The sequence below is a fragment of the Diabrotica virgifera genome, chromosome 1 (genome assembly GCF_917563875.1).
Source record: "Diabrotica virgifera virgifera chromosome 1, PGI_DIABVI_V3a".
NCBI lineage: Eukaryota > Metazoa > Arthropoda > Insecta > Coleoptera > Chrysomelidae > Diabrotica > Diabrotica virgifera.
In genome coordinates this window covers 9,851,739-9,865,847 of record NC_065443.1, presented here as the reverse complement: position 1 = coordinate 9,865,847, position 14,109 = coordinate 9,851,739, and the positions used below count along the sequence as shown (strand labels likewise).

At 33.8% G+C, this 14,109-nt stretch overlaps 1 protein-coding gene across 1 annotated transcript in view; it reads right to left on the bottom strand.

Moving 5' to 3' along the window:
• Nucleotides 1-14,109, bottom strand: part of LOC114327524 (SH3 and multiple ankyrin repeat domains protein 2) — a 466,023-nt gene that overhangs the window by 424,934 nt on the left and 26,980 nt on the right. The gene's annotated exons all lie outside the window — the stretch shown is intronic.

Genomic DNA, 14,109 nt, shown 5'->3' with positions numbered 1-14,109 from the left:
GTATGTATCTGTAACCGTGCAAATAAGTCATTAAAAGAATATATTAGTGTTTTTAGTAAATGTATTATTTATTATAATTCTTGTGTTTTTGGATTTGTGTTTCTCTGTAGTAAAATAATAAAATATTATGTAGGCATAACATTTTTACACTATTTGTCCCGTGTTGTGTAATTATATCCGAAACTTACATGTCAACTACAAGGACCTCGCTGGAGTAGTTGGTAGGGCTTTAGCTCCGAGATTGGAAGGACGCGGGTTCGGATCCTGGGCGATTCATATTTTTTTTTTAATTTTTGGTTGTTTTAATAAAAAATTTTTGAAAGTGGTAGATAAGAAAATTAGTTTAATTTTTAAATAAAATACAAATAACCTGTTAAGTATAGTTACTTCGTTTAAATTACCTATATAATAGAAGAATATCTTCTTACGTGCGTACAAAGTACACACACATTCTTTTTTAAATTACAAAAAAGGACAATAAGATATCTGTTTGGCCTCAGAAGAACAACACATTGCAGAAGTTACTTCAAAGATCACGGAATTTCAACCCTTCCATCTTTATATATTTTAGAAACTGTTTAGAAACACCTGCATGTCTTTCCAGCAAAGCCTCATCATGACTACTCCACCAGAAATTCAACTTTTGATGTCTAAGTACTTATTTACCGATCCCGTCCTCTGAGTTAGTAAAGAAATCTATATTATATTCCGCAAAAAATCTATACAACCATCTCCCTTTACAACTTATTAGTTCCTATGTTTGTATTTTATTATGTTCTATGTTCAATTTGCAATTTATATTAATTTTGCAATATATTGGTTTTGTTTTTGCCTTACTTTATTAACTTGTATTTTTTTATATTGACGATTTATCTAATTTGACTCGAGATGGTACTTAAAGAAGAAGATAGTGATAAATCTATGAATGTCAGTTTAAATTCTGGCAGTGAACCTAACCACAACAGTGAAGTATGCAACAATAATTATTAGAGTCTAAGGTGAACTATTGGGAATACCTAGGACAGTAAAGTAGCAGATTAGATTAAATATAAAATGTTCGTTAATCATAGGATTAGCTCAATTCTCCCTCTAATATTTAAAAAATAATATTCTTCTAGATGTAAATATCTATGTAGGTATATAAATAAAGAGAAATCTAAAGTACAAAAGTAATATAGATCTCTTCGGTCGGAAAGCAAATTTTTGGTAACAGCCCTTAATCTACTTAAGTATTCTACACCTGTCTGCTTATCTAGCTAAAAATCTAACAAAATGTTGCTTTCTAGTACTCAAATGTGAATAAACCTAAAGTAACAAGAGACAGCTTAGGGAGGAAATGACGGGGGGTGTGCCACAAATTTCCTCCTAGAGCGTCAAACCCTCGTGACGACCTGTCGAATTTGAGGATAAGTATTGTAGGTACTTACAGATTACAGGATTTTGCGTGTGTAGGTTACTGGTTCTGTTTCCTTTTCTTGTGGAGATGAAATTATACACTGCACTGATTTTTATTTGAAGTACTGATTTATTATTTTAAACATGAAAACTATGAAAAACACTTATAAACTTGATAAAAGTACTTTGCTCTTGTACTACTTAATTGAGAGAGAATAAAAACTTAACTTTTAGATGAGAACTTAACTTACAAACGGTGAAAATTCTGAGAGTGAGAGAGCGACCGCGGCGTGGCCTTACTTGCTTCCAACTTTTTGGAGAGGACGGAAGTGGAAGTGATTTTTCCGAAGTAAGTAAAAATGCGATTTTTTGAGGAACAGGAAGTTTTGGAAGTTTGGCCTTTGACAACATAAATATTTAGACATTTATAATTCTGTGGTTGATTTTCCAACACAGCTTAAGATTTAGCTTGTTTCTGAGGCTACCTAGGGATTTTTACCTAGATAAGTAGACAGGTTTGGGATACATATTGTAAATTTTCCTATATTTATTATTTATCGTTATCGGTATTCATACCTTGCAAATTGTAGAAGACTCAATTGTCGAAGATTAAGGGTTGTTACCAAAAATTTGCTTTCCGACCTATAGAGATTTATAGTACATTTGTCCTTTAGATTTCTCTTGGATTAAATAGATGTCGCTAATAGCAAATAATTTTTTATTACACAGACCGTTCTGAAGACCCTATAAAGAAGAAACATTTGTCAACAGATGGTGGTAGCCCCTTCTTCTTCTTACAGTGTCGTATCCTTAAGGATGTTGGCCATTACATTTGCCCATTTAATCTTATTTGCAGCCGCCCTGAATAGTTCTATGGAGGACATATTCGTCCATTGTCGTAGGTTTTTAAGCCAAGAGTTGTGTCTTCTTCCTAGTCCCTTTTGCTATTGATTTTACCTTCGATTATAAGTTGGAGCAGTTCATACTTTTGATTTCTTACGATGTAACCAAAATATTGTATTTTCCGTTCTTTTATTATAAGCATAAGCTCTCGTTCCTTGTTCAACCTTCGCAAGACTACTGCATTTGTTTCGGGCTTTAAAGCCTGTTTCTTCTTCAATATTAGCCTCCTAAATTGTTTAAGTTATCGCACCATCTTTTTCTTGGTCTGCCAATACTTCTTTGTCCATTTGTTGACTTATCTCGTGCTATTCGTATTATCCTACCCTCTGCCATTCTACCAATGTGTTCGCTCCACTCCTGTTTCCGTTTTGTCACCCATCCATTTATGTCTTCTACATTGCATGATCTTCTTATGTTTTCGCTTCTCTCCCTATCCAACAGACTTTTCCCTGATATTCGTCGGAGTATTTTCACCTCTGTTGTTTCTAGTAGTCGTCTCGTTTTAGATGTGTTAGGTCTTGTCTCCGCCGTGTATGTCAATATAGGTCTAATTGCTGCTTTATATATTCTTGCTTTTGTGTCTTGTCTTAGGTGTTTGTTCTTCCAGATTGTGTCATTAAGAGATCCCGCCGCTTTACTTGCTTTTAAGATTTGTTGTCGTATACCTCTTCAACATCTCCGTAACTGGTTATATCTATTCCCAAATATATAAACCTTGCTTCCTGATTTATTATTTTCCCATCAATTTCGATTTTACATCGGAGTGGGTATTTAAATGTTGTCATATATTTCGTTTTTTCTGCTGATATTATCATATTGTAATTCTTGGCTGCTGTATTGAAGATGTGTACTGTTGTATTGAAGATGTGTATTAATCTTTGGAGATCGTCTTCTGTCTCGGCGATTATTGCCAGTGCCGGCGTTAGGGTATAAGGTGCCCGCCTGCAAAACTAGCACAGGCGCCCCCCCCCTATACACACACACACATACTCGTACAATCCCAGCCTCTGGAGTAGTATCTATCTGACCCCCAAGCTATACCACCACCTATCCCCATCGCAGTACATAACGAATGAGGAGGCTTTGTACTGAACGTTACCTTGGATGCCCTGGGTAATGGGACATCCTCTGTGTTAGTTTATGTGGTTAAACCACCTGATTTTAGGGGTAGCTAGAAGAGCTTGTCTCCCTATTAATAACTTGATTTTGGAATTGCGTCCTAAAAATGTGTGTTCCGAGCAGCGAGGCACCGATTTAAGTCGGTGTCCCGCTATCCGCAAATGTCACCGGTAAATAAATTTCGGTTACAGTTTTATTGGACCGATCATCTGACAAAACAACTTCGCTTTAACTTTTTTAAGAAATTGACTAAGAAATCTTTTTTTTGTCATTTCTTCTTTTTCGGATTTTCTTTTTAGATTTGTGCCCCAGATAATTTTTTTAATCCATTTTTATTTAACTAAATAAAAATAATACCTTTAAAACCTCAAGATTATGCTTCTGCAGTAATGTGAAACCGTAATTTAATAATTTACCTAGTACTGAGTACTTAAGGTACTAGTACACTTTAGAAGACCAAAATAAACATTTTCTTCAAGAATTTTTTTCTCAGAACCCTTATTCAAAATTAACATAAAACTTTTTGCATATTAATATCTAACTCTTAGAGCAGGGGTGGCCAAGCTTCTTAATAGTCCGAGCCACTTTTCACAAGTTGAAGTTTTTCGCGAGCCGCAATAAAATACTTATTCAAAAAGTATCTATGTATAGAAGGTATTTACAATTTTTTTAACAGAACTTTTACTTACTGAAAACCGAAATACAATTACGAAATATTTAAACTTAATTACATTTTTGTTTTCCTTCTTTTGATAATTCTTTAGAATTTGGTGATTAATATGTGACTTCTCAGTAATTCTTTTAGATGCTGGTTAGGTAATATTGATCGGTGTTAGGATTTCACGAATTATAAAATGGAATAAAATGGTCCACACAAGTACGTTGTTCCTAATATGGAAATAATTCGACAAGCATTCTTTTTTAGGGTACCTTCTTGGATTCTGGTACAAATTTCCAAAAGTCGGTATTCGGCGTCGACTTATAGTTTTATTTTCGAGCTTGATCTTCTTGCGTCTCTATTAATTTTAATTCTCCAGATGTTGTTTGGGTCATATATTGGTAATAATAAAAAATTCACCTTATGAACTATGTTCATTTCAAATGAATTCGGAAAAAATGAAGAGACGATTTAACATATTTTAAGTCTTCAAATCTATTTTGGAGTTCGGTCAATATTCCTTCCGGCTTTTTTTATATACCTACTCGTTAAGTTTTGCTAGTATAATATGGTAAAAATTTTTTTCTAAGTCGAGTAAAATGACTTAAATGCAAAATGTGTACCTAATACAAATTACAAATTAGATCTGTAGCAAGAGTTATACAAAAATCAGTCTGGATTCGGTTGATTACTGACTTTTACATTGCGCCACTCTTATGTAATGTTCGTTAGCACAGTTTTCGATGTGTCATATCATTCTTATCTTGGATGGAAATGGAATTTGTTACAGTCTTTCATGTTTGTTGTCAGTAAATTAAAAGACATTTTGAAACACATATTATGGAACGATAATAATTTTTTTAAATCATATCTAATACAAAATTGAAAAATAACTCGGGTACAATCGAGAGCCACAAGTAATCCTTCAAAGAGCCGCATGTGGCTCGCGAGCCGCAGTTTGGCCACCCCTGTCTTAGAGAGTACAAAAAATATATATTTTTTCATTTATGTAAGTACATACACTAATATTGGAGAGGGCGCCTAAGTCGAGGCCTCAAAAAAATAGTTCCGATTGCGGACAGTTAATCTCAGGATTGGGATCTCTGAAATAAAAAAATCGTACGGAATTTGAAAAAGGAAGGTTTTTTACGTGACAATTTGCCACAAATTGACCAAAAAATAAAAAATAAGTATTTTCTAACCATGAAAAACTGAAGAAAAAGGGCGATTTTTTCACAAACATTTTTCAAATTTCCGTAAAATTTTTTTTTGCGGAATTTTTCACAACTGTGTTAAATTGTCACGTAAGAAACCTCCCTTTTTCAAATGCCGTACGATTTTTTTGTTTCAGAGATCACAATCCTGAAATTAACTGTCCGCCATCGTAACTACTTTTTTTCGAGACCTGGATTTTGGCCCCCTTTACAATATTGTACATGCAAAAATGAAAAAAGATATATTTTTATGTACTCTCTAAGAGTTAGATATTAATATGTAAAAAGTTTTATGTTCATTTTTATTAAAGTTTCTGAGAAAAAAATTCTTGAAAAAAATGCTTATTTTTGGTATTTTAAAGTGCACTAGTACCTTAACAAATATAATTTTATATTAATTGAATGCAACACTAGATTATTTTACTGCAGAGTACAACTGGGATACTATTCTCTATTATAACATGAAATAATACTAAATCTAAAGAGCTCTAAACTAAATTGTATGTAAAATGTTTATTTTAAATATTATGTTTTGATGAGATTAATACTTAACTTGATACCTATTAATAGATAATAATACTTAAATTAGACAGGCGGCAAGAAAACAGTATTACAATCTTGTTTATTTTACTAGAAATCATTCATTTCCTCTCATAACTGCTCACTTTGCTCATACAAAACTACAACTTGCAAGAAATTTGAAGAAAATAAACAAAGCATTCTCATTAAGAGCAAAGTTGTTTGGTTGCAATATGATATCTTTGACCAATAAATTATCTATATTACTACATGGGAAGAATTCCACGTGGCATTGAATATTTTTGTATATTTTACATGTGTGATTATGCAAAACTAACAAATACAGATTAGGCGAATTACTATTATGACGAATTTAATCCACATTTAAAAAATGAATTTTCTATTTTAATATTTTGCATAACACCAGCAGAAAAAAGCTCATTCTGGCGCCCCCCAAACAGGGGCGCCCGCCTGCAGTGCATCCCTTGCAGGCCCGTTATCGCCGGCCCTAATTATTGCGGTGTAGTCTGGATAACACAATATTTGGATTTCTTTATTCCCCATTCTGTAACCATGACCTTTACGTACTGCTTCTATTATTTCGTCCATTATTATATTAAAGAGCAGTGGGCTTAACGGGTCACCTTGTCTGACTCCGCTTTGTACTGGTATAAACTGCGTTAGTTTTTCATTTATCTTTGCCTGTATTCGATTATGAAAATAGATGTTTTCGATGGTTTGTATAATATTGATTGGTATGTTATTGGTATGAAAGCCTTTGTCATGATAGACCTTTTTGCATTTTGTAAAACACTGTACGTGTCTTTTCCAGACGTGATCTGATCTCTAGTGAGTGGTCCAAGGTTACTTCCAAGGTATGTTATTCTTGTGACTTTTCCAGATTTGTTCCGTCAACACTGACCTTCACCCTTCTGTTTTGGTGCTTTCTGATGACGATCTTCAGCATTATCTGCCAGAATGTATATTGCCCTTTTATAATTATACCATCCGAGATTCCTTTCAAAGCTTTCTTAAAAATCTTCTCAGAGTAAACGTTGAACAGCAAAGGTGACAGGACACATCCCTGTCTTACTCCCTTAAACAAATAGCCCCTTAGACAAATTTAATGTGAAGCTGTCTCTCGGTATGTTTATAAATGTTTTTCCTCTGTTTTATAAATCTTTGACCTTTAAACCATCCATCGAACCGCGTTTTGATGATTGGCTGTGTAAGTTTCTCGCCACACCCATTAATAATTTTCTTATTAAATATCACAAGTAATAACTATATTCTAATTTTTTTAACTTTGTTGTAGTTTATTTACGTTGACGTCTTTAAGCGAAATAGTTTTTTTTTATAGATGCTTGGCAGTTGCGTGCGAATAATTTACTCTTATCCATTACACATATTATTATTTTTAATTTAGTTAATATTATAATTTAAAGTTTTTTACTTTGCTTATATTATTAAAATGCCGTGTAGAGTATTATCCGTTTAACGCAGTTTTTTTTATTATTTCGAGTTTGACATCTCATCAATCTTACATTTGCGTGCTCGCAAATTGAGTGTTTGGCATATTTTTTGTTTACTTTGTTATTCAGGATTAAAAATGTAATTAGTTTAGAAAAGGAGTAACATTTTATTATCCTGGGGAAGAAGTGGACCAAACTTCTTCTTCTTCTTATGCAATCCACTAATGGATGCTCGCGATCACGTTTGACCATTTTTCTCTATCCCTTGCAAGTAGGTATTAAATCTCCTATGTTTCTTAGCCCTGTCCATTGTTTGAAATTACGGAGCCATAACATTTTCTTCCTCCCCACTCCCATTCTTCCTTCGATCTTTCCTTCAATTAGGTTTGCAGAAACTGGTATCTTTCATTTCTAATTAGGTTATCCAGATATGCCGTTTTTCTCTGTTTAATTGTGCATAGCAGCTGTCGTTCTGTACCAATTCTTCTCAGGATTTCTTCATTTGTTATTCGTGCGGCCCAGGGAACTTTAAGGATTCGTCTATAAATCCACATCTCAAATGCCTCTATCTTATTCATTGTGTTTATTTTTAAAGTCTATCCTTCCATACCATATAGGAGCACCGACCATATTATTATAATATAGCATTTCGTGAATCTTATTCTTAGGATTAGGTTAATCTCAGAGTTCGTAAAGACGTTTCTAAATTTCAGGAATACACTTCTGGCCCTTTCTATCCGACATTTAATTTCCATATCCGACATCCAGTCTTCACATAGCCAGGTTCCCAATTACTTAAATGTTCTTAAGCGCTCTACATCTTGATTGTTATACGCTAGTCTTGCATTTTGATGTTGACATAATTAACGGCTGATTATTTAAGAAACTTCGTCTTTTTTATGTTGATGCTAAGTCCCATGTTCTCGTTATGCTCTCCAATTTTATTAAGAAGGTTTTGGAGGTCTTCTATATTATCTTCTATTAAGACCGAGTCATCCGCATGTCATATATTATTGACCCAGGTACTATTTACTTTGATGCAGCTTTCGTATTCCTCAAGAGCTTCCTGGAAGATACTTTCTGAATATCAATTGAACAGTAGCGGGGAGAGAATGCATCCCTGTCTTACACCTCTGAGAATGTTTTGAGCTTGCGTTGTTTCATTATCCACCTTGACGACAGCTGGACCAAACAGAACGACTTAATTATCTCGGAAAATACTTGTGCGATTTATGTTAAATTTGGTTTGTGACAGTTTTGTGATACAGTCGATCTTATGGTTGATACAAATTGATACAATTTGTACTATCAAAACTTTTTTAGATATTGTAGAGAAGAATGATCAGTGATGCAATTCTTACACCATTCCACGAGAACTGCCCAATCAAAACCAAGACAAATTATAGATAAATGCCTTGGTGGAGCAGAATACTAGAAAACTAAGAAAAGAAGTAAGGGGGCTCTCGAAATAAAGCCAAAGAATTGGGGAACTGGAAAATATAAAAAAAAGTTCTTACTGAATAATATAAAATTGAATCTTGGAGTAGGTTATACCAGAGTATTTTAGATATACCTGCCAGCACAAGAATCCTCAAGGTTCTTTTCAAGGATCTGGCACAGCGACCAGTGCTGTTTAGAAGACCTGATGACAGCTTTACCGAATCTAAAAAGGAAAAGCTACAGCATTTACAACAGAACTACTCTCAAGTTCAACAATTATTGATGAGCAAACTCAGGCTGAAAACCTAGAACTACCTAAACGACCAAGGAAAGGAGACTGGAAATTCTCTGCAATAAACATCAAATCGGAGAACTTAAAGTGGACTATAAACCACTTTCCTGCCCTAGTATAAGAAGGATTGGAGATTCGATTGCCCATTGTATCAAACCTCTTTAGTACTAGCATAGCACTAAGTTATATACCAAAGACTTGGATAACTGTAAGGGTAGTGTACATACACAAAATAGGAGGACAAGACAACGCCCTACATAAACCTTAGGTCAGTCTTATATTATTTCTGTTGACGACGATTGAAAAAATCTTGATAGACATATTAAGGAAGGGTCATTGAGAGATCACCCTGTCCATGGTAACTAGCATGCATATCAAGAAAGAAAATCAACAGAAACAGCACTGGACGAAATAGTGCAGAAAATCGGTCAATGCATTATGAATGTAGATATTGCATTAACCGTCTTCCTAGATGTAGAAGCATTATTAATGCACTACCAAATTCTTTTTACCAGCATCCAATGGATATCCGGTCTTATATAATCAACGGGATCAAAGCCATGCTGGAAAATAGGCTGATTCTAACTAACCTGCAAGGAAAAGAAAAACAGCTACGTGGTAGCTGTTTGTTACGTGGTTAGCAAGGGGGATTGAAAATTCCTGTGGTTGGCTGTATACCATAGTGCACACAAACTTACAATGAGGTAAAACATTTCTTATGTATAAAGATTTTTATTAATTATTTTTTAAATTATCCAAATGGATTATCTTCAAAACTTTTTCGATCCAGTCGGACCACCATCAGTCAAAACTAGAAGTAGGAATTTCCACGTTAAAATGACTACAATGGGTAAAATTGAAATAGGAATTTGTCACATTTAATAATAATTAATTTTACTTCCTGATCTAGTCAGTTAGCTAGTATCAATCGTAAGACGAACTGTCGTTTTTTCGAGCAAGGAGATGTTTATAACCAAAAATGTGCAACTACTCTCAAGATGTACGTGCCCAAAATTTTTACCAACTTGTGTTCATTTTAACGTGGAAATATTTACTTCTAGGTTTCACTGATGATGGTCTCAGTGGATCGAAAACGTTTTGAAGATATTAATATTCTATTTGGATGACTTAAAAAAATTAATAAAAATATACCTACCATTATACATAAAAAAACTTTATTTCATTGTAAGTTTTGTTTAATCCAATTATTCAGATTTTTTAAACAGTTGATAGTTTGGATGAATGGCTGATTATTAACATTATTGTTACCATTTACAATCACCCGTTATTGTTATTAACTAAGTATTGAATTACATTTCCTAAGGTATTAAAATGATGTAAAAATCAAATTTAAACGACTCCTTGCCGTTTTTATTGTTAAATTTTTTATGCTATGCTCCAGTTCTTCTGAAGTGCCACTGTAATTGCCTAATCGTTTAAGATAATTAAGACGTGTTTGACAGGATGTTAACAAATGTTTTAACATAATAAAATCCACTGTTAATAGCACTTTATTTGGATAAAAATTGTTTTCAGTTGTTGTCGAGGTCTTACTTCGAGTTATATTGGTCGTAAACTCCAAAGTATGTTAGGTTGGACTTGTTTATTTATTTTTTGTTAAGGGCAATACAAAAAAACATTTTCTTTAATTTTAAACTATATCTTTTATCTTTTATCTTGGATGACTTTTAAAGCTATGTTGCGTAGAGGAAACCTTTCTGGATTGATTGGAGACTTCGGACTTGGAGCAAGGAATGACAGGTGAGAGAGAATGATCGAATTCTGTCAACAACACAATATGGTAGTGACAAATACATGATTTTAATTACATCCCCGCCGATTGTATACTTGGAATTCACCACAACATAATAAAAACAGAGTAATTCGTAACCAAATAGATTATATATTGGTCAACAAAAGATATTAAATCTATCATTAGTGCAAAAACGTATGAACTGACATTAATTCTGATCATAATCCTATTGTTGTGCTAAACTAAATACATGACCATCAAAAGAACACCTGAAGATGCAAATAATATAGCAATAGACAACTGTACTATAGAACGTGTGGATGCCTTCACATATCTGGACACAGAAATCAATCAGAAGAATTCCGTAAGTAGCAAAATTAATGCACGTATTTCCAGTTGAAATCGTGCATACTATGCATAATAAAAGATTGATGACATCGAAGTTATTAGACAAAAGAACCAAAATGACTATCTACAGAACCTTGATTAGACCCGTAGTAACCTATGGTTGTGAAACCTGGGTAATGACGAAAAAAGATGAAGCTCAACTCAGGACATTCGTGAGAAAGATACTCAGAAAAATATGACCCGGTCCAAGAGGATGACAGCACATGGAGAATCAGGAGAAACGACGAGGTTAATGAGCTGAATGAAAATGAAGGGTACGTTATTGTAAGATTTGTAAAAAGTCAGAGACTCTCATGGCTGGAACATGTTCAGCGACAAGAAGATACGAAAACGACAAAGAAGATATTACAGTGGAAGCCGGTAGGAAGGCGAAAAAAAAGGAAGGCCTAGGACGAGATGGTTGGATGACGTGGAAGACGACCTGAAAACCATGAATATAAGACAATGGAGGAGAACGGCACAAGATAGATCTGAATGGAAAGGCATAGCCAGAAGAATCCTATTGTTGTAAAAGTGCGCTCAAGATAGAAACTAATAAAATTAAAGAAACCTCAAAACAAGTTAGACATCCAATTATTGAAAAACAAATTCGTGCAATAGAATTAGGAAATACGTATTAGCCTTCATAGAATTACATAGTCCTGTAAAGTAAACGTCCTGTGGAAAACTATTCGACAGCAAACTAACAACATAATAGAAAAACACCTAAAAGCATGAGTATCAAACAGGAATGGAGAGCAGAAGAGAAAAATAACCGAAGCAAAAGAGAAATGGCTAGAGACAAAATGCGGCGAAATAGAAGAATTGGAACAAAGATATGATTTTTTTTAATTTACATAAAAGTTTACATTTGAAATATCCCTAAAAGCGCTGAATTTAAACTTTCACATTACAAATGATCTCACGTCACGGAAAATACTTCCGCTATGAAGGCATTAGGATTAATTTGTGAAATTACACAACTGAAGTTGTTGCGAAAAATGTACGTGTGAAGTCGAAAAGAAGCAGTTTTAAACGTTTTAGATCGTTAGTAATGTAAAAGTTTAAATTCAGCGTGTTTTAAGCATATTTCACATGCCTCATATTTGTTGCCAAAAATTAAAAATCTAAATTTTGTCTTATAGGTTTTGATTAGGTTCTAACAACGAAAATTCCATAGTAACTGGTCATTGGAGGTAATAAAGATATTGTGACAACGGCTTCCGATTTGGACGTCGAAACGTTAATAAAATCATATTTTTAGTAAAATTGTGGCTTATTTCCCATTAAAAATAGTTGATTGCGAAAAAGCCACAAGAAAATAGCTTCGGAACAACAGGAAGTATGTAATAAATTTTATTGATTTCATGAGAATTGTAAAAAATGACAAAACTCGCACAACGTTTATGGTAGGGGAGCCCAAGCGGGGATTTTTGCAGTTACTCGAACGCGTCAGATTATCACATGGTAAGAAAACTTGTATCCTGTAAATGTACCTCTACCATACATTGGCTCTTAATACAGAGGAGGGGAACCTCGTTAAGGGGAGCCGAAAAAATATATATCCTTAGAAAAACTCGAAATCGTCAGATTAAGATAAGGCAAATTAAATACAGGCAAAACAGTGTATATTTCAAAAATCTGACCATTTGAGCGGGGCGCAAGAAAATGGATGAGTCACAAAGTTTCACAAGAAAAAAGCGAATATTTCGCGAAATGAACGACAGATCGAAAAACTAAAAAATATGTGCTCAATATTTTTCAAAATTCTATCAAATGATACCAAAAACGACCCCCCACAGAGAGAAGTGGAAGATAAATTTTAAATTTTAAATACGAACCCCTCGATATTTCGCGAAATGAACATCAGAACGAAAAACAGAAAAATACACGTATTCAATAATTTTAAAAAATCTATCGAATGGCATCAAAATCTTACTTTAAAATCTTAAATAGGAGAACCCATTTTTTATTGCAGATTTGGATTCCTTGCGTAAAAATAAGTGACTTTTATTCGAGACATTTTTTCGAATTATGGATAGATGGCGCTATAATCGGAAAAAAGTTTGTTGGAAATGGAAAATTAAATTAAAAAATGGAAAGTCCCCCACTTTATGGAAAACTTTACTTAACTTTTTTTGGTTTTAGGACCTAATAATCACAACCCAATCGGTCCCCATAACGCTCGAGTGACTGCATATTAAGCATACTTAACTCCTCTAATATTATTTATTTAACAGCTTACTTATGGAAACCGAATTCATTTGCGGCAAAATGCATAAATTTTATAAGAAAGCTGCACCTTTAAAACACGTTTTGACTTTTGTCAATAGGGCATTTTGATCAAAAGATATCGAATTTTTACCGTCGAGTTAATACAAATTTTATTTAATTTCGCGCGCTTAACCGACATTCAAAATCGCTGGTCGCTTCAGGTGTTGTTTCTGAGAAATCGATTCATTCTACACGAAAAGTGCTAATAAACATTTTTGTTAAAAATTATATCAGCTACGTATCTTGTTTGAAACATTTTTTTTTCGCCCTACAGATTCTTGTTAAATCGATGTAGATTGTCACCCACCCCCATTACGAGGGGTTTAGAGAACATTTTTCTGTTACGCTGATGACACCGTGTTAGTAGCAAAGTGCGAAGACGGCCTACCAAGATTACTGCACGAATTCAACATTAACGCAAAAGAAATGAATATGAAAATATCAGCCCAAAAAACAAACAAAAAGCTTAGTAATAGCCAAAGAACCAATAAGATGCAAATTGGAGTTAGACAATCAAATTATACAATAAGTAATGCGTTTCAAATACCTGGGAATTAATCTATCAGCCGACAACAATATCGAATAAGAGGTAACAGACCAAATAATTAAAGCCCGTTTAACAGGAATCGGGGCAGAGTAAAAGGCACCGTTGAAGAAAAACAGGCAATACTTCCTATATAAAA